At 41.7% G+C, this 18,733-nt stretch overlaps 1 protein-coding gene across 1 annotated transcript in view; it reads left to right on the forward strand.

Annotated features, from left to right (window-relative positions):
• Nucleotides 1-1,444: 1,444 nt before the first annotated feature.
• tmem121ab (transmembrane protein 121Ab) overlaps nucleotides 1,445-18,733 on the forward strand; it is a 49,272-nt gene continuing 31,983 nt past the window's right edge. The window contains exon 1 of the mRNA XM_004550461.3: nucleotides 1,445-1,894. The gene's annotated coding sequence lies outside the window, so the exon portion shown is untranslated. The remainder of the gene's footprint in view (nucleotides 1,895-18,733) is intronic.

The raw sequence follows: 18,733 nt of genomic DNA on the forward strand, positions 1-18,733 counted from the left end.
ATTTTCCCACACAAGCATTTCTAGGCTTTACAGAGAATGACCTGAAACCGAGAAAAAGATCCAGTGAGCACCGGTTCTCTCACCGGTGAAAATACCTTGTCAATATCAAATGTCAGCAGGGAATGTCCAGACTAGTTTGAGCTGATAGGAAGGTAAAAGTCACTCAAAGAGAATTTTACAGCCAAGGTTTGCAGACGAGCATCCCCAATGAGACATGGAATCGTGAAGCAGATGGGCAGCAGAAGACCATGTCGAGTAGCAAAGTGTAGTTCAATTGAGGTGAAAGACAAAAAGCAAACTGTGCTGACTGCAAACTGATGCAAAAACTAGACGACAAAAAAAAAAAGAAAAGAAAAGAAAGGGACAAATCTTGAAGAGATACAATAAAACTAGCTGAAAAACACCAGATGCCAAGCTGAAACGCTTGGCATCTGGGTTGAATAAAGACGATCGGGCACTGAACCAAAGAGAAACAGGGGAGGTGACTGATTAGATGACTAAACAAAGGCAATACTAATTGGGGTGGGGAAAGTAATCAAAAGGCAGACAAAGAAAGTAAGTATGAAAACAGGGGCACAAGAAGAAGGGAACAGAGTAATCTGGGAAATGACAAACAGAGAGACACAGATAAGAAAACAGGAGGCGAGTGGAAAGAGAAAACATAAGGGAAGAGAACTAGGAAATAAAGCATGATCTTAGATCAACTAGAACCCGAATCCAGGACACACTTAATGTGAATAATATTAGTCTTTTACTTTCACTCCACACAGAAGGCTTTTTGACTTCACATACTGCAGATAATGAAACACGCTGACTTGATGAGTGTCTGTGTCCTAGCAGTGACCGCATTTTATCGGTGCTCCCAAAAAGACTTTGCCAGTTTATAGTCACACAAATCTCAATTATACTTGTAACACTAATTCTTATAATACTGTTATTCAGACACCTGCTGCCATACCTATTCTAATTGAACCCTCCCTCAATTCCCCCCTTTCCGGTGTTGATGTGCTACTAAAATTTCCTGCAGAAAAACTGTAACACTTTTAAATAAAAAGGGGGCAAACACACTAAATGACAGGACAGGAGGGGCCCGAAACAGATGGCTGTTCCCTCTACATAAATAAATTGACCATAAATTCAATTCATTTCTCCCTGGTGTGTGTGTGTGTGTGTGTGTGTGTGTGTGTGTGTGTGTGTGTGAGTGTAAGAGAGAGAGAGACTTAGAGAGCTTATAAGCAGGAGGAGACTTTTTCTTTTTGTGCACAGTCGCACTGAATTAAATCAAATTGAACGTTTCTTTATCACATCACGACCAATGAGGCTAATTCCAAATGATTTTCTGTTTAAGAATTGGCAGTAATGTCTATTGTAAGCTATACAATACTGGGATACTGGTTTCCTACTTGTCACTCCAACATATTAGAACTGAACAGTGATTGATAGAGCAAGGAGAATAGGAGAGAGAGAGAGAGAGAGAGAGAGAGAGAGAGAGAGAGAGAGAGGTGGTTAAGCCTATCCGGAGGAAGAAGCAACTAGCCAAGAAGCCTCAGCAGTTACACTTGCCAAAACGGTTCTATTTAGCCAGCAGGCTACACTTGCAGCATTCACCGTTTAAATGTGAATGAACAATTTTGCATACGTGTTCGAGCCACAGTCGCTCCGCGTCTCTTCCTGTCTGCGCTGTGCTGGAGAGGCAGCTGGGAATAGGATTTTCTTTAACATAACTTAACGGCGGCAGCAGTTGTTGGACCGGCGTTTTTCTTTTTTCTTTTTTCCCCGGCGCCTCCTCGCAGCGGATTTACAAAGCCTCTCCGGAACCCGCAATGAAATTCAGCACCCTGGACAGAGACTAAGCGTTTCAGCACCCGGGGCAGCGATTCACCGTCCAGTGGAGGTAAGCCAGCAGGAGTTAGCAGAAGCCCTTCTGCCTTGTATCTTCACGGTGGTGACGGGAAAGAGCAGGTTATTAAAAGGAGACCAAATGACTCCTGAACGTGCTATCACTTGTCTCAGCGCTGCTTCGGAGCGGGATGTGCGCACATGCCAGACATTGAAACGGTGATGCTGAGAGGTTGAAATCACAGAAAGCACAGTTTCCTCGCTAGTAAGTTTAAAAAAGATTGGTAGGTGTAAAGCTTTCCCAGTTCTGCCACTTTCCCTCGTTCTTGTTCAGACTCTTTTTGGGGGGCTTATTTTAGGCGCTCCTTTAAAGGAATTCGTGCTATGTGTGTGTGTGTGTGTGTGTGTGTGTCGGGGGTGGGGGGGGGGGGGGGGGGGGGGGGGGGGCTAAAGTAATTGCCAAGCATTACTTGTTTCTACAGCTATTTGAATGATTAGATTTGTCGCCATGCTTCGATAAGCAGGGGGCTTCCGTCCCCCCCTCACCCCCTCACCCCCGCCGGTTTCCATTTAAGGCAGCTGTTTATTTTGAAGAGTCAGCGCGTGCCCGGGCGGCAGCGGCTCGTGCCTCCGGTCTGCGCGGAAAATCAGTCCATCCGTGTTCAGAGGCCCCCAACAGCCTCCGTACCCAACACACACACACACACATAGACGTTCACACCGCCCCCACAGCACGCGACTGTTAATCCTTACGACCCCTGTGCTTTCCCACCTCATCGATATTTGAGCCTTTCTATTTGATAATGGGCACAAGAAAGAAAGGTGCTCCTCCCTTTTAGCACACACGCATTTACTTCAATATTTCTTTCTTTTTCGGAGAGAACAAGCCTCGGTTTCAATTTCTCGCCTCATTTCTGAGTTTTTAAAGCCACCAGCCGTGGCTTTAACCAGATGACTCCAAAGGTTAATCTTGCAGGTGTAACCACTGTGAAGCTTCAGATGATTAAAGTGTGTGTTAGGCCGTATAGTTATAGGTGTGTGATAACCAGTTCCTTTAGCTACCAGTCAGAACTATAGTTTGGTAATTATTGGAGTGTATATAAGAGGACAAAATCAGTCCACGAGCTCAAACTGTAAACCTTTGAAGTTTGAATACATGCTGTTTTCCTGTTATTGTATGTCATGTAACAGTAAGATGTTATTTGGGGGGTGGACTGTGTGTGGAGCTGAGACTAAAAGGCCTTTTTCATAAACTTTCTTACGCCTCATAGATTAAAACAATGAGCATATTAATCATTAACCCACTCATGAATAAAACCCACAGGCCTTGTGTCAAGTGATAGCAAATATTGTCACATTAAAGGTTTTCTCTTTTTTTTTAATACCCATTTAATCTAAGCAGCACATTAGCCATTGCTGGGATTAACCACGTGACCTTTTAGTTTCCAGACTGGTGCTTAAACTTGATGTGACCACCCAGCTTGTTCACTCCATGCATTGCTTGATCTGTCGGCTGCAGCTCTTTTGCACGAAGAAATTAGCTTTCAAAATGTGAAAGAAGAAAAATGCCAGTGTCAGGGCTGCTTTGAATAAGAGGTGACCCCTGTGGTTTTTGGTGGCTTTTTTTTTTTTTTTTTGCCTGCGGCACTCCAACAGGCTCTGATAGCCCTTCAGACACACTCTCACACACATGCATACGCTCTAACTGTGTGTAAACTCACAGTGATGTAAGCCTCAGTTTTTAAAGCCTTGATTTTAATGATGTTCATTAGGATTTTGATTACACTGAATGTGTGATAACTCTCGGCACTGCGTTAAGTGTGTCTGATATGTCGGCTCAGACTCTGAGTGACAAGAATTAAGTGGGAGGAAGCAAGAAGTGTGAATCACAGCGGAGATGTTGCCACGGGGCTCCACTCCTGTGTCCTTGAAAGAAAGAAAGCATATATTGATATGCCAGTGTTGCCTCTGGGTTATTAAGCTCTGGGCACCACTGTATAGAAATTGCTGCTCTATATCATTGGGATGAACTAAATGCAAATTAATCTTTCATGCTCAATTTATTATCCAATAAACAGACCATGAATTTGAATTTTAATAGTGGCCCTACAGAGGGCACACCCCAGAATTGCCTTTTACCTCTCTGTAAACTGCATTTATTTTGTGAAAATTGCAGTGGCTGCAGTGAACATGAGATGCTCTGAGTTCAGGGCAGTTGTCCTGAGGCATTTCATTTTCTTGTACCATGAAAGCAGTGCCAGTTTAACATTCATTTCCCACCTAGAGGGTTACTTCTCAACTGGGGTTGTTCACACTGTCTCAAACCATGCCTCATTGAGAAACATGGCACGGCACAACCACAGCCTTAGGGTCAGCAGTTGGGAGTTCACACTGGCATCCACAACACAGCTTGTTGATGGGCTTTGCTTTAGATTTTTCTTCTTTTTTTCTTTTTTTGCATTACATAGATTGCAGAACCGCGTTGCTTTTCATGAGTATGCATTTTACATGCTCATTGCACAGTGGATCATGTTTCTGCATGCCCGGAATTCCATTTGTGGAGTCTCTTAAAATTCAGGCCTTTGCTAGAAATGCAATTAGATCCCATATTGCTATAAATACACGATGGGCCGATCTGAAGGCCACCGAACAGGCAGAGGCAGTGAACACCCACTCACCCTCCTCACTCCACATCACTCCCCCTTCCTAATCGAAATCCTCTCCCCCTCACCCCGCCACATGGTGAGTTGTGGGCAATTTGAATGGTCAGCAGAAGACAGTCAGGAAGCAATGGCTGTCACACAGAATACTGGGCCACAGTGAGCCTCATCAGTATAAAATCTACATGTCCGCAGAAGTGTGGTTATTCCCTCCTAGGTGTGTTTCTTTTGGTCCTGTTGCAGAGATAGAAACTGGATTCATGAGAGTGCTCTGTCTTTCCTGTGCTAGGCTCTACTGGGCAAAGCGTGCTACGCTAAACTGTGTGGTTCTGTGTTGTGCCTTGCTTTGCTGTGCTCAGTGTCGTTAGCCGAAACACAGCTGCTATTGCATCTGATGCAGTGAGCACACAGCTCGTCTCACCGGTTCCCTGCCACTGGTTTTGCACTCATGTATTGCTATGCTTCGGAGGGCTATAATCTCACTGACATAATGGCACCCACTCCAATCAATAGCCAAATGGCACAGTGAATCGATAGCTACAATACTGTACAATAACGTGGCCTGGGAGAGACAGAGGAGAAAAGCAGCATGCAGCCATCGTGTTTAACTCTGAAAAACCCTTTGAATATATACTCCTTAATTATGGATAAAAAATACCAGCCTTGTTAACGATCCATGCATTATGGATTGCTGCATGACCTACGCTAATATAAGCACAGCAGTTGGAAAAATACTGGCACCACTTTCCAGGCTTGCTTTCCTCACTCTCTAATCACCACATCCCACACACAAACAGCACAAAACTGGAGCCTGAACTACTGTAAAATATAGAAGTTTGCATAGTGCACAGAGGAAAGTCGTGAGTAAATATTCATCATTTGTCGTACTTGGAAGCTTTTTTTTTTTTTTTTTTCAGATTTTCTTGAAAACACAAACCAGTGGGTGTCAATATTAGGCAAGGGGAAAGCATTCACACATTTAGCCTTTTCAATTAACAGTTGTTGGTTTTCCCTGAGGACCCAGAAAATTCATTTGGTTTTTAAGTATTAGTCAAGCTTTTATCTAAACCTAGCTTAAAGAACTGTGCGATGGGGGGAGTATATTCAGAGGTTTATCTGATAGAATCCAGCTAGTATTTCAAACTGTAGAAAAGGCGCCTTTAAATGATCCAGTTTTAAACGTTTTGTCTGCACCGTTCTCAGAGATAATGTTATGCACAGAGAAAAAGACCAAGACGGCTCTGGGAAGAATACAAATTGCAAAGGTAACTAGGTAAGGGTCACAGCTAGAGCTAAATAACGGCTGTTATTCCAGCAGAGAAGCAAATTGCCCTGAATGGAAGATAAGAAGTTTATCTTTCTGTCTGTTCCACACTTTAACACTGCTAGAACCAAGATATGATTAGATCCAGCCTTTAAAAAAATCACTGCCACCCTAAATGGCACTTTCTCTGTTAGAGGGCAATTTGGCAATCTGCTCAGCATCTCATAAAGCAGCTACACTGGACGTTTATAAATCAAAGACTTCAAATCTCAGAGTGTGGCTAGAGGAGAAAACAAATGTACCCATGTGAATTTTTAAACAATCACTCCAAGCTTTGTTGTGGTAGCATAAAATTCCACCTGCACCATCCGTATGGTGGTTAAAGGTTTTATTTTAGTTTTTTTTTTATCTCTGCTTTGACTGTGGATGTTTTTTTTGCTCGCAGCTCACTAATTTGCTCCAGTGGAGGATTGTTGACCAAAAAAAACATAAAGGGACCTGTAGCAGGAGCAGAATGCAAATCTGCCTCTTGTCCTGCGTATATGCAGAAATGTTTGGCATGTCATTACCACAAATGTCACCATGTAACTAGCAGCTAGTGCTGTTCCCCTCACACAACGGCATGCACAGCACACCTACATTTTTTAATGCCACCCATATACCCACCCACGCCCCGCATATACACATGCTTGCGCACTGAATGCTTTAAAGAGAGTGTGATTGTGCGGGTATATAGAAGTGAAATATTGGAGCCATTGCAGCCCTCCAGGCATGCAGTTATCAGGGATATAGAACTGATGGGAAATCAATCAGCTCAAGTGGAGTGGCCTGGCCTGTGCTGAAGAGAATCTTGTCTTTTTTTAGGTGCATGCCTTGATGTCTGCAGCTTACGTTCTAACCACGGGTAGATGTAGAGAGATTTGTTCTAATATATGGTTAAGTATGGTCAACAGTGGTTAGAAAGGGCCAAGAACAGATTGTGGTTTGGGTAATAATGTGTATATGTGAAGCTTAAATAATTATTGGTCTTTCGCAGAAACAGGGGTGGAGGTACTAATGTTGTTTACTGCTACAAGACCTCAGGGGAGCAGAGTGGATGTTGGGGGCATGTCTGTTTTTTTAGAAGACAAACTGCAGTTTGCATCCCATTTCCTAATGTTGCTGTGTTTTACAAATAACGCAGTCGTTGTGCCAGGCTTTGTAGAAAAGTCTATGTATACGTTCTAAACGTATACTTCATATTTTATTTAACCTGTAAACTACTCTATTTAAATTTTATTTTCTGGCGCCTCAGGATGGAATAAGAGTGAGGGGTTTGTTTTTCTTTCGAGAAAAAAATGAATAGGGAAACACTCATTTCTTCAGACCTTGGTATGTGCTTAAAGACATTTCTAAAACCTGTGCGTATTTTGCGTGCATAAGTTAAAATATAATCTTTCATGACTTCAGGGGGCACAAAGAATATGAAAAAGTAGTTTGGTTTAAATTTATTATGTCCAGATATCCTTGTAACCAGCCTAAAAGTAGTGTTCCTTTATCCATGAGCCTGATGAAGAACTGAGTGAAATGCAGTGCTTTTGCTCTGAGTCCTTGATTATAGTTTTACAGACTGAGTGCGCAGTATCTACCGCAAACACTCATGGCTAGTTTATTATGAATATGTTCTGGTCTTGAAATGAACTATTGTGCATAAATACTGTACATGTTTTGCCCTCTTTTTAAGATTCTTTTCCTCTATATAAATATCTATCTCTAACCTTACCTATCCTACAGCCATATTTACTTGCCGCAATATGAGGGGAGTGTTGCAGAATGAAACTCGGAAGATCTGTTACATCTCTGTGTCAACCTCATTTCTAATTCATGCATGTTATTGTTGCTCTGCAGCTGCATATATGTTCTCTGAGGTGCACAGGCCAAACCTGAATCACATACAAAAATGAAGAGAACAAGGTAATGTGCTGTAGCTAGAGGCTCTAGAGGATTTAAGTGTCCATAAACATTAATATGCTATATTATCCCACTGAGACTGTTTCCTTTATGGTGATTTTAAGTAGGAGAGTAAACCCATTTTCACATTTTCATGCAGACTTCTCAATGGCTTTATCTTGTGAGGAGGTAGAGACAGGAAGTGCACGTCTGTATGCGTGTTCCATTTTTACATTTTTCAGGGCACTTATAGGAAACAGCTTACAACATGCACAACCTCGCTCGTTTAAATGCTCGGACTGTCAGCAAAACAAAGATTCACATTAATCTGTCAGCATGTGTGTTTGGCTGTGAATGCATTTGGCCACATACACACGTCCATGGATAACGAGGGTGTCACAGCAATGCTGCAGTTTCTGCTGTGTAATACTATTAAAAGGGAAATAAACAGCAATATTCCATGTTTGTCCACATTTTGAATGTGTTTCACATTTCCATCTTATTATATTATTACTGCGAGTATGCACACTGGATAAGATGCTTTCTGTGTATATTTCTTTACATGTGTGCACGTGTGTATTTTCTAGATGAGTTGATTTCTTCTAATTTGTGAATGCGCGGTATGTGAGTACTGTATGTCTGGATTAGTCTTAAGTGTTTGTTTTGCAGTGTGCGTGTGTGTTTTTAAATGCGTGTTGGTTTATGCCTCTGTGTGACAGTAGATGTTTGCATTTGTGAGCAAAGAGGAGTCTACGAGTGACAGCGAAGTGTCAGCGGGGATATGATTTCAAGAACCATGAATCACTTTGTGCTGCTTTTAATTTAGCATTACTGAAGGCAGGAAAGGTTTTAGTAGAGAAGAGAGAAGGCATTTCTCACATTTTGGAGTTCTGTTATTACACTAGTGAGGGATACAGATGGGTGATGAATGCAAAGAACAGGAATGAGAAAAATGGCAGATGCTTCCATTTAAGATTAAGAGTTGGTAAATAATGTGTAGAGTGTGAATCAGTAGAATCAGTAAGGCATCACTTTTTATTAGCTAAAAAGCAAACCTGGAGCTACGTGAAACAGAAGCTGCCCGGTAGTTCAAACAGCCAAGTTGATCCTCCTTCACACCCACATGACATACTCCCCTAACAGCAGCGTATATCCAATGCGCCCTTTCAATCATGGCGGTGTACTTAAGCTGTCAGTGATCTGCTCACTATTTGCTGCCACACTGCTCACCTGAAACCTATGCTATCATTCTGTGCATGAAGCATTTAAAAGCCCCTATAATCTATTCCACAAGCTTGGCTAACTGAAATGGTTTTCACTCAAGCTGCAACCTCCAGGGCTGAAAAATGAATCCAAAACGCTCAAGTGCCAAAAAGTGCAGTTCCTGATGAGGCCACTTGAGGAATCCCTATAGACTTCAGCCATGAAATCAGTCCCTGTAGTTTCTTTCTCCCAGCAAAATAACCAAATCCCATTTGGATTTTGCGAAAGATAAAAATCGCGAGTGTTTTCTCATTGCCTGGCGGTTGTGCCTACACAGCTGTTTGCTGTGCCACGCCTCTACAAATTCAAGTCACCGAACTGGACCTCTGTTCGTTATTGCTCTTTGTGTCAGTGCCTTTTGAAGCAGTTATCTGACAAACATTATGTGCTGCTTCGAAGTAGAGCACATCCAAGAAGTTTCTGCTCTAGTTTCAAACACTGCGATTGTGTTATTATCTTAGTCTGAGCCTCTTATCACTAATCAGCATTTGTTTCTATCTGTGGGATACAACCATACATCCATACGGTTAATGGATGAAGTCTACTTAACAAGTTTGCTAGTGTTTATATTCATCTTGAAATCCAAATTTTGTCAGTTTAGGTTCTGAAAAGCAATGTTCAAAATGTGGCTATGTACATCTTTTATATACAGGCTACACAGGCTGGCTGATATACGCTACATTTGCTGCAGTAGATTTCCACTGACAAACTATATGAAAAAGTATTACGCTGCACCAACTGCAAGATGGTTTATGTCAGCTTTTGCCTCATTTTTTCTCATTTATAGGTTCACACTAAAGTTGACTTTTTTTTCTGTACTTAGCAATAGTATTTTGCATCAGATTGCAAAAGAATGGTGAACATTAATAATAGCTTTTAAGACATTTTTCATTTGGGTTGAAGAGCTGTTAGCAAGTGAGTGACAGATCAGTGTACCAGTATGACAGGGAGGCTTGCCTTGCTGGTTGACTTGTCTGCCATTGCTGGTTAAGAAGCAAAATGAATTGAGATCATCTGGAAAAACAAACAAAAAAAGACTGTCTGAAAATCTGCCAAACACAGCTTGTGGTGTACATCAAGGGCCTCGTTATGTGCGTCTATTTCTGTATTGTGCAAAGAGTCACCCTTTGTGTAGATGTCATCAAGTTGTTTTCAATTATGTGTCACCATATGTCTGTTTGTACAGCTATATGCTGCCCGCTCATTATGGTGTTGTCTAAGTTGGGCAAGGGCTAGAGGTGCACATGAGACAGATTTCACTCCACTGGAGACATAAAAAGATTATCAAAGTAGCCACGGCACATTTTGCTGACAGTCTCCTGCTGTTCTGTTTTTTATTTGCTCCCGGACAAAACCAGTCAGGGTTATATTGGTTAAGGCGGTGTCCAAACCAAATATATACAGTAGATAATAAGGGAACACCGCTAGATCGTCCTCTAAGCATCCTTATTAGTAATTTTAAACTGTTCCTGTAGGGAACATTGTTTGGACAACCTTTGTAAAGCTGGCAATGCTGTGCAGGTGTGATTGTGCATAATTACAGTTTGTGCTTTTTTTCCTTGTAATTAAGTCTGGCCCATCGAGTCAGCACCCAAGCTAGCCTAGGCTCCATGTACAATGCAACAAAACAGAGGCTTACGTGATTTAATTACCGTACAATCACACAGTTCACACACATGTGCACACAAACAACAGCAAGCCAACAAGGCTCATACTCTCTTCTGCAGCTCTCTGTATTCCCCTCTCGTTTGTCACTCGCTGCCCTTTGCCAGCCCTCTACAAATTCACTGGGTTTGTGAGGTGCAGGAGGATAGCCACCATGGCAGGGAATTAACCCTGCTGTATGGGGCCACCTGACCCGTCTGTAAGACATTATTGCCTGTGTGTTGTACGTTTCAGCCCACCGAGTGCAGTAACTATTGTGTATATCATCATCGATACAGATCAAGCCTGACGAAGGGAAAAGTCAGACACCCTGAGCTGGACTGGAGCCAGGACTGGTAGACTGATTAGTCCATAGTGGCTGCTGGTAGATGTTGCTGGGGGGATAAATTCAGCTCCATATGACTGTTACTCCGGCTCGGAAAAGCAGAAGCAGCTGCTGCTGTGTCACTGCCCCTCGGCTGTGGAAGGAGACTCTGGAGATACAGGACAACTCTCCTCCCCTTTTCCCCAAGCTTGCTTTCTCCCCCCTCTCTGCCGTTACTCTTTTCCTCTATCTCTTCCCACTGCACCTCCCCCTCTCTCCCATCTTTCTTGCTTCCTTTCTCAGCAGCACTTAAACACCAGCACCAACAGGCAGTAGATAATGCAAGGACACACACACGCACCCAACAGTGATGTACTCTCACGTGTACTGCTTCGTTTTCTGTGTGGGCTCAAACACAAAAGATTGGTCCTTCTTATCTTTCCTGTTGTCATACTGCCCAAATGTGTGTGTGTGTGTGTGTGTGTCTGTGTGTTTAGAAACGCACACTTGTGTATGGAAGTGCACTTTTGAACAAAGCAGATGAGAATTTGCCTACATACAAATGTGTGTGAGTGCTTGTGTCTTGTTTTCAGTGATGAGCACTTTTTTTAACTAGCCTGTCTCTCAACTCAGCACGGCACTAATAGGCATTCAGCAAGCCACTCTGCACTGCAATTAGCCGAAAACCACGGGAAAAACATTGATAAACAAAGATGAAACAATTTACGCCCTGCCCATTGCAAAACCCTCAATCGAAGTCAAATGCTATTATCATCCCGGCAATATATTTCGGCAGGTGGAAGCCCGCTCTGCCAAACAGATACTACTATACCCTTGAAACACATCAAACAAAAGCAGATGCAAGTGCCTGTTTGCTCAAACACTTATTAAAATCCCATATAGGCCACTTATGTGGGTGTTGTTACTGGAATCAGAGTTAAAGCAGTGGTGGCTGTTTCATCCTTGTCCCCACAGTGCTATGGCAGAGAGTATCAGGGGCTACTAGCCATAGTTTCATGTCAGAGCCAAAGTCAGGGAATGCAGCCACCATCGTGACTGAAAAGCTCCATCATCCAGCAAACACGGTCATCTATCCTGAGCTGACTGCAGAGCAAAAGAGATAGCTTGAGGAATTTAAAACAAAAAAAATGGAAAAAAGAAAAACATGAATTGTTTGCTCTTTCTTTTCTCATTGGCTTTCTATCTATACCATCAGCCATTGCTATAGATTTCTCTCATTTCGAGCTATTTCTTAGCTGAAAATGTTTACACTTAATGAAACAGACCAGCCCACTCCCTGATGCCTGATGCCTTTGAACATTATTCTTAGCCTCAGCAGATCAATATCAACTATGTTCCCTGTCGGTCTGTTTGCAATCACTAAAACTTGGTAGTAATGAATTTTTTTTTCACCTCAAACTCTCTGGAGCTGTGTGATGAAACCAGCAGCATCTCCATCTCTTACTAGGCTTTACTTGTGAATGCTGTCAGGCCAAATATCTCTCATATCTTGTTGTTTTTAATCTCTTGCCAATAATTGAAGCATGCCAGGAAGGAAATGCTTGTATTACCAATCACAGCAGCCACTTACATTGATGCAAGTTGTTGGAAACCAAGTGGAGGTCGGAAATTGAATAAGGGGCCGGACTGTATCAAACCAGCAGACAGACAGATGGTCTGCACAAATATAGTGGTCAAACAAGTGGTCTGCTGGCACCCTTTTTAAATCTGAGACGGTCAACAGGAGTCAAAAATGTTGACTGGTGCCTTGCATCACTGGACACTGGAGTGAGTTTTACAAGGTCTCAGTCAATGGCCATGACAAGCTACAAGCGACATGTTTGCACTCTAGACGGCACTGGGGAACCCGTGCATCTATATTCTGAAGCTCATCTGTCTAAGAAAAAACAAATTTACAATTCCCACTAGCCCTGAACAGGAGTATGCACATGTACACAGTGAAAATATACTAAAAAGAGGGATAAAGTGCAGCCTGAGGACAAGATAAAGACAGTCTACGTATCTAAAATGATAAAAACTTCAATATTATAGGATTTTACTAGATAAGCCTACTAAACACAAAACATAATTGGTATATTGAGGATCAAAACAGCAGGATTTCCTTAAAAAGGGCAGAAAAAATAAAGAAAAACAGCTATAAACAGTGATAAGAGGACTGAGGAATTCAGAAGGGTACCTGACCTAATGTTAAAACTGTGGCTGTAATTACTGATAGGAAAACCACTGTTATATAGTCATTTCAAAACCACACAGCTAGTTTGCTATAAGCAGTTGCAAAAATAATATGAGCTCACTTCATATGTTTGTGAAAATTTAAAAAGAAAAGAAAATCCTTCATAAAGATTGCATCAGTTAGTTTGATCAATCAATCTCAGTTTTGCAGGTTTGAGAAAGAAGATCATCTGGGCCTATTTTAGGGAAGATTGTGGTATGAGAAATATTTAATTATTTAAAGTTTTAACATGGTGATGCCGTGGTTAGCGCCGTCGTCTCACAGCAAGAAGATCTTGAGTTTAAATCTGCTGCTCTGCCGGAGCCTTTCTGTATGTGGCTTGCATGTTCTCCCCATGCGTGTGTTCGATCTCTCTAGGAACTCCAGCTTCTTCACACAGTCCACAGGCATGCATGTTAGCCTAAATTAGCAGCTGTCGAAAGGTCTGATTGTAAACATCAATGATTGTCAATGGTTGTGCACCACCTTTTGCCCTATGACATCTGCGATAGGCTTCAACCCCACCGATGACCCTAAATTGAATAAAATGGATTGGTGGATACCTCAAATACAACACAGAAAAAATATTACACAAAAATATCAACATCATAGGACACTGTGAAATCATCTTTGATCCAATGAATCCAGCATTGTCTTATTTTTGAAAATGGTTTTTGAAATTGATTCGTTTCTGAACAGAGGTTTAACTAAATTATGCTTTCGCTTTCTTGGTTGCAATGATTGCACTTCCCCACTTTCTTCATGATTATGACATGAAGTATACTTACTTTTGAAACACAATACTTACAAATTCAGCCTCGCTAAGACGATTTTGAGTCCAGGAAGATAAAAAATAAAGAGACACTTTGTTATGAGATTGGTCAGGCTATCGTTACATCCTAACCCACAACTTATGTAACAATATTATTAGTAGTAATAATAATAATAATAATAATAATAATGAATAAATAAATAATATTGAAGCAGAAAATAACAAGTGTTGTAAATAATTTGGGTGTTTTAGACGAACTGCTACTCCCTGCATTCAAAATTCAGTTCTGAATTCTGACTGTTTAATTGTATTCACAAAGTATTCGACAATAACATGAAAAGTGAATAGTGAAAGAGTGAACGGGGTGATTTCAGACAGTCCTGGACTGTACGGTTTGTCTTTGGGCTTTTTATAACCTGCTGACAATGAACAGGACCTACAGATTGTTGAAATGATTGGCAGGGCATCACGGTTTCATCACTGTCACCATTTTTCCTGCCTCTGCTTTCAGTCAGTGGGTTTAAAGACTACAGTCTATTGTTTATTTTTTATCTGAAATTTAGCTAAATCAAATTAGGCTCTGTTATGTACAGTGTGGGCTGGGAGCGCTCTGTGTCTGTATTAAAAACTATTTTGCACAGATACTCATCCCATTCTTCATTCCAGAGCAGAGTTAACATGATTCATGATTATTGTCTAACAGCAAGCCCTGCTTTGTGTCCCCCTCCCCCATTTCTAGCCCTGCAGACTGCTGTGGTTTCTGCCTGATCAATGTGTGTTCTTACCAACTCCATCTCTTTCTAATTAAGATATTTCACTGTGTTCTCCATAAGGATTTCACAGAAAGGTCAAGCTGACTATTTTCCCATTTGGGTCTCAGCACATTTGCAAAGGTCCTGCTCGCCATGACGACTGATCTACATATTTCCACGTGACAAAATACCAGCAACTGATGGCATTACAGATTTTGGGAGGTGTGAGATGTTGGGCTGCTCCTTGTTCAAGCCGCTTCAACGCCATCGGACTTATTTACTGGCATAATCGCCTAATGTTTCATCAGCGCTTTCCGATGGGACAAATGATCTCTATAAAACACAAGGAAACAAATTAACCACCGGTGTCAAGATTTTAATGGTTCCAATTAGTCAACACTTTGGGGAACGTGTATTATTAAGAATGATTGCATGCCACTTACAATCTGCAAATTCCACCTAGTTTGTAGCAGTCACAAGCAATCTTTCCAACAGTTTCTACACTTGTTTTACAGGCCTAACATTACTGTAAGTGGCGTTGATTTAGTGCGGTGAACATCATCTGAGAGCGGGGTATTCAGTCAGGCCGACATTGCCACCCTAAGCCCAAGCACACACAAATCTCCACATGCCAACAATATCAGAGCGGCTTATCCTGTTTTCATGTTGAAAGGGATAGAAGCTAAATATTCAGCCTATTATATATTTTAGGTAAACATGTTTTCTCCAGTTTGTGTCTTTCCTCTTAAGTGTTGCCCGTTCGTAATGATGCCAAATGGGTATTTCACACTTTAACTTTCTATTTATTTTTGGTGTTCCTATAACTTTCTATCACAACTGAGGGCTGTGATTTAAATGCAGAGCTGCCAGTAACTCCTGACTGATTTGTTCCCAGATTACATCCTTTGGAACATTATTCTTTTGGCAGCAACTCGTTTCTCTGCAGTGGTCTGATTCCAGACAGAGACAGTAACCAATCAGTTACCCTTAGCAAGCTTTCCAGAATTTTGTGGAGCCAGCCAGAACAGCTTCTGTTTTCCATTGTTGTATAGATGAAAACAATCCTTTGCTCACTTTAGTACTTTCCTCTGCAAGTGAAACAGCACTTTGCATTTCAAGTGTGTGCCAGCATGCTAGCAGGCTGCAATGCTTATGCTAAATAGAGGTAACCAAAGTATGAAATAAACTGAATTTCTGAGTGTCTAAATGGAGTAGATGACAAGCTGGATCACCTAAAGTTTATGAAAAACCAAGAATTAGTGTGACTAACTTCATGGCAAGTCAACCTGTTGGAGTAGTTCTGGAGAAATTATAGTCTGAGTCGCTATTGTCAACCTACTGATGGCAGTAGAGAAAAATTCAGGAGGATGACTAAAATCATTCATGGTCCTCAGAGATCTGTTTATGTAAATTTTGCCCTGCTGTTGGAGTTAGATAACAATTCAGCAGGTACCAGAGTACACTGTCTCAGCTGGGGACAGAGAATGTTGAGCAAAACTTCTCATTTATTGCATATGCTGGTATGTTATTCATATAGCTATTAGCTTTCATTTACAAACTAAAATAATTATTCCTTGGTTGTAAACCTTCTTGATATGTTGCACTTTACTTCCATCTCTCCTTCTGTATATCTGAATATCTGAATATCAAACAATAGCTGGTTTTCCACTGTTGTTTTATGATGTTCCAATAACGCTCATTGGTCACTTAGGATATTAATTCATGGTTTCAGACAAATGTGTAAAATTTTATCATTATTCTTAGAGATTCACTAATACACCAGGTAAATATCAATAATACCTGAGGAGCTGAAGTATCTCAGAGTCTTTTTCATGAGTGAGGGGAGAGTGGAGTGGACTGAAAGAAAGATTGTTCCAGCGTCTGCAGTGATGCAGACCCTTTACTGCTGTGGTGAAGAGAGAGCCGAGTGTGAAAGCTGACTGAAGTTCAGTTGAAGTTGTCAGTTTACTGGTCAGTCTATGTTCCCACACCTACTTATAACCAGTAGAGACCAAAGGACACCTGTGGAAATTAGCTTCGTCCACTGAGTGTCTGACATACGGGTCTCAGAGTAGAGCTGCTACTCCTCCACATTGAATGCCAGTTGAGGTGGTTTGAGGAAGGATGCCTCCTGGGCATCTACTAGGTGCTTCAAGCATGTCCTACCAGGAGGAGGCCCCGGGGCAGACCCAGGACATGCTGGAGAGATTACATCTCTCGCAGCCTTGGGAATGTCTTTGTGTCCTCTGGGAAAAGCTGGAGTACGTCGCCAGGGAGAGGGAGGTCTGGGTCTCTGCTTAGACTGCTGCCCCAGCTGTGGAAAATGGATAGATGGATTTATCACTGAGAGTGGCTGATTTTTATCTGTTGTGTCACATTAAATTTACAGTGGTCAAATGTTCAAATGCGAGCTGAAAGACTGGAAAACAGTTCAGTTGTTTTTACAAAAAGAACGAATAAATGACAACAACAAAAAATTCTGCATCAGCGATCAGCCAAATTGACCATCGTTACGTCATTATTAGCCTCCTTAATCACTGATGTATGAATTTTCATGCACATTAATTATGCAAGATGTGTTTTGTGGGGCTAGAATGACCTTTGACCACAAAAACCTAACAATTTCATCCTTAACCCCCGTGAACATCTCTGCCGTAATATTGGCAAGATATCGAGTTCACAAGAATAGAACAGATGGGCAAACAACTCAAGCACATAATGCCTGTGGCCACTGCAGAGGCATGTAAGAGAAAAAACAATGAGACACAAAAAGAAAAGCATCACACCACAAAGAGAACCAATTAGAAAAGAAAGAAAACAGACATATATGAATCAAAATGATAATTTAAAGATATTTAAAAAAAAATAAAATAACCAGCAGGAATTGAATGGAAACATTCAGCAGGGAGAAAAACAATAATAAGAATTCAATAGACAACAGTAAGGCCAATAGAAGAAAAGAAATGTATTGTCTTTGTAGAACTACGTACATATGTTAAATAGATCTCTCATTCCCTGCCATTGCTTGAATCTGCCAATTTATTCTTTGGATAAACATTAGCATATTTTTTCTAGACATGCTGGACCCGTGTTAGCAGAATATGAGTAATCACTACCGCTGTTTACAGGAGATATTACACACCAAAGGCTCATTAACCAAACGGCTCCCAGATAAATGCCTGTGCTCCACTAAGAGTCAGCTGATTTCGGAAAGTCTGGAAACGGCAGGACTGCAGAGAATCCATCTGACCTGTCCTATTGATTGTCACAAAGCATGTTTGCCCACATCAGGTCTCAAAGCTAAACTCTAGACTAAGACCGTCACCTCATGCACCCCTTAGCAGCAGTAATTGCAGAGCTTTACACTTCAGGCAACTGAGGCTTTGTCTTTCCAGCCCCAGCCCTGCTCCCATTGCCTGTCTTGGTGAACGGGCTTGCCAACTTGCTATGTCACCATGGGATCTTAGAGAGTGAGGTGTTGCTTGTCCTATATCAACCCTCTCCAGCCCCACCTACCTCTCATTTTAGGAAACAGAGGAAGTGCAGAGCAGACAGACAGTAAGCAAGCGTGCGTGCATACGATAAGGGGAATGTGAGTTCTGCTTGTGAGACCTTGTTTTTGTCTTTCAGAGTTCTGGCATGTTTGCCTCCAAATGAGAGGCATGGTATGTCAGATATAAGTAAAACTGCACAGAGATAAACAGAGAAAGAGACTTAAAAGCACGCCGCCGCCAAAGGTGTGCGCCTGTGTGTGAATGATAGAACGCTTTTGTCGCTCATCGTCTTTCTGCTCACGGCTGCGGTTAATTATTCACCAGGGTTGCGCTGCAGAGATGAACTGAGGGGCTTTGGGATAAAGGCATTGGAGGAGGAAGATGAAATTATAAAATCCTAATGACGGAACTCCGGCTGAATGGTAATTTCTTAAATTGATTTTGAAGAGGTGCCCAGACAGAACTGGCATGGAGAGACATTGAGATGGAGCGAGGGAGAGGATTCCTTCCTCGCTCTCCTTGTTTCACTCTCTCTCTGGACATGTTCCAGCCCTCTAC

The sequence above is a fragment of the Maylandia zebra genome, linkage group LG15, assembly GCF_041146795.1.
Source record: "Maylandia zebra isolate NMK-2024a linkage group LG15, Mzebra_GT3a, whole genome shotgun sequence".
Lineage (NCBI taxonomy): Eukaryota > Metazoa > Chordata > Actinopteri > Cichliformes > Cichlidae > Maylandia > Maylandia zebra.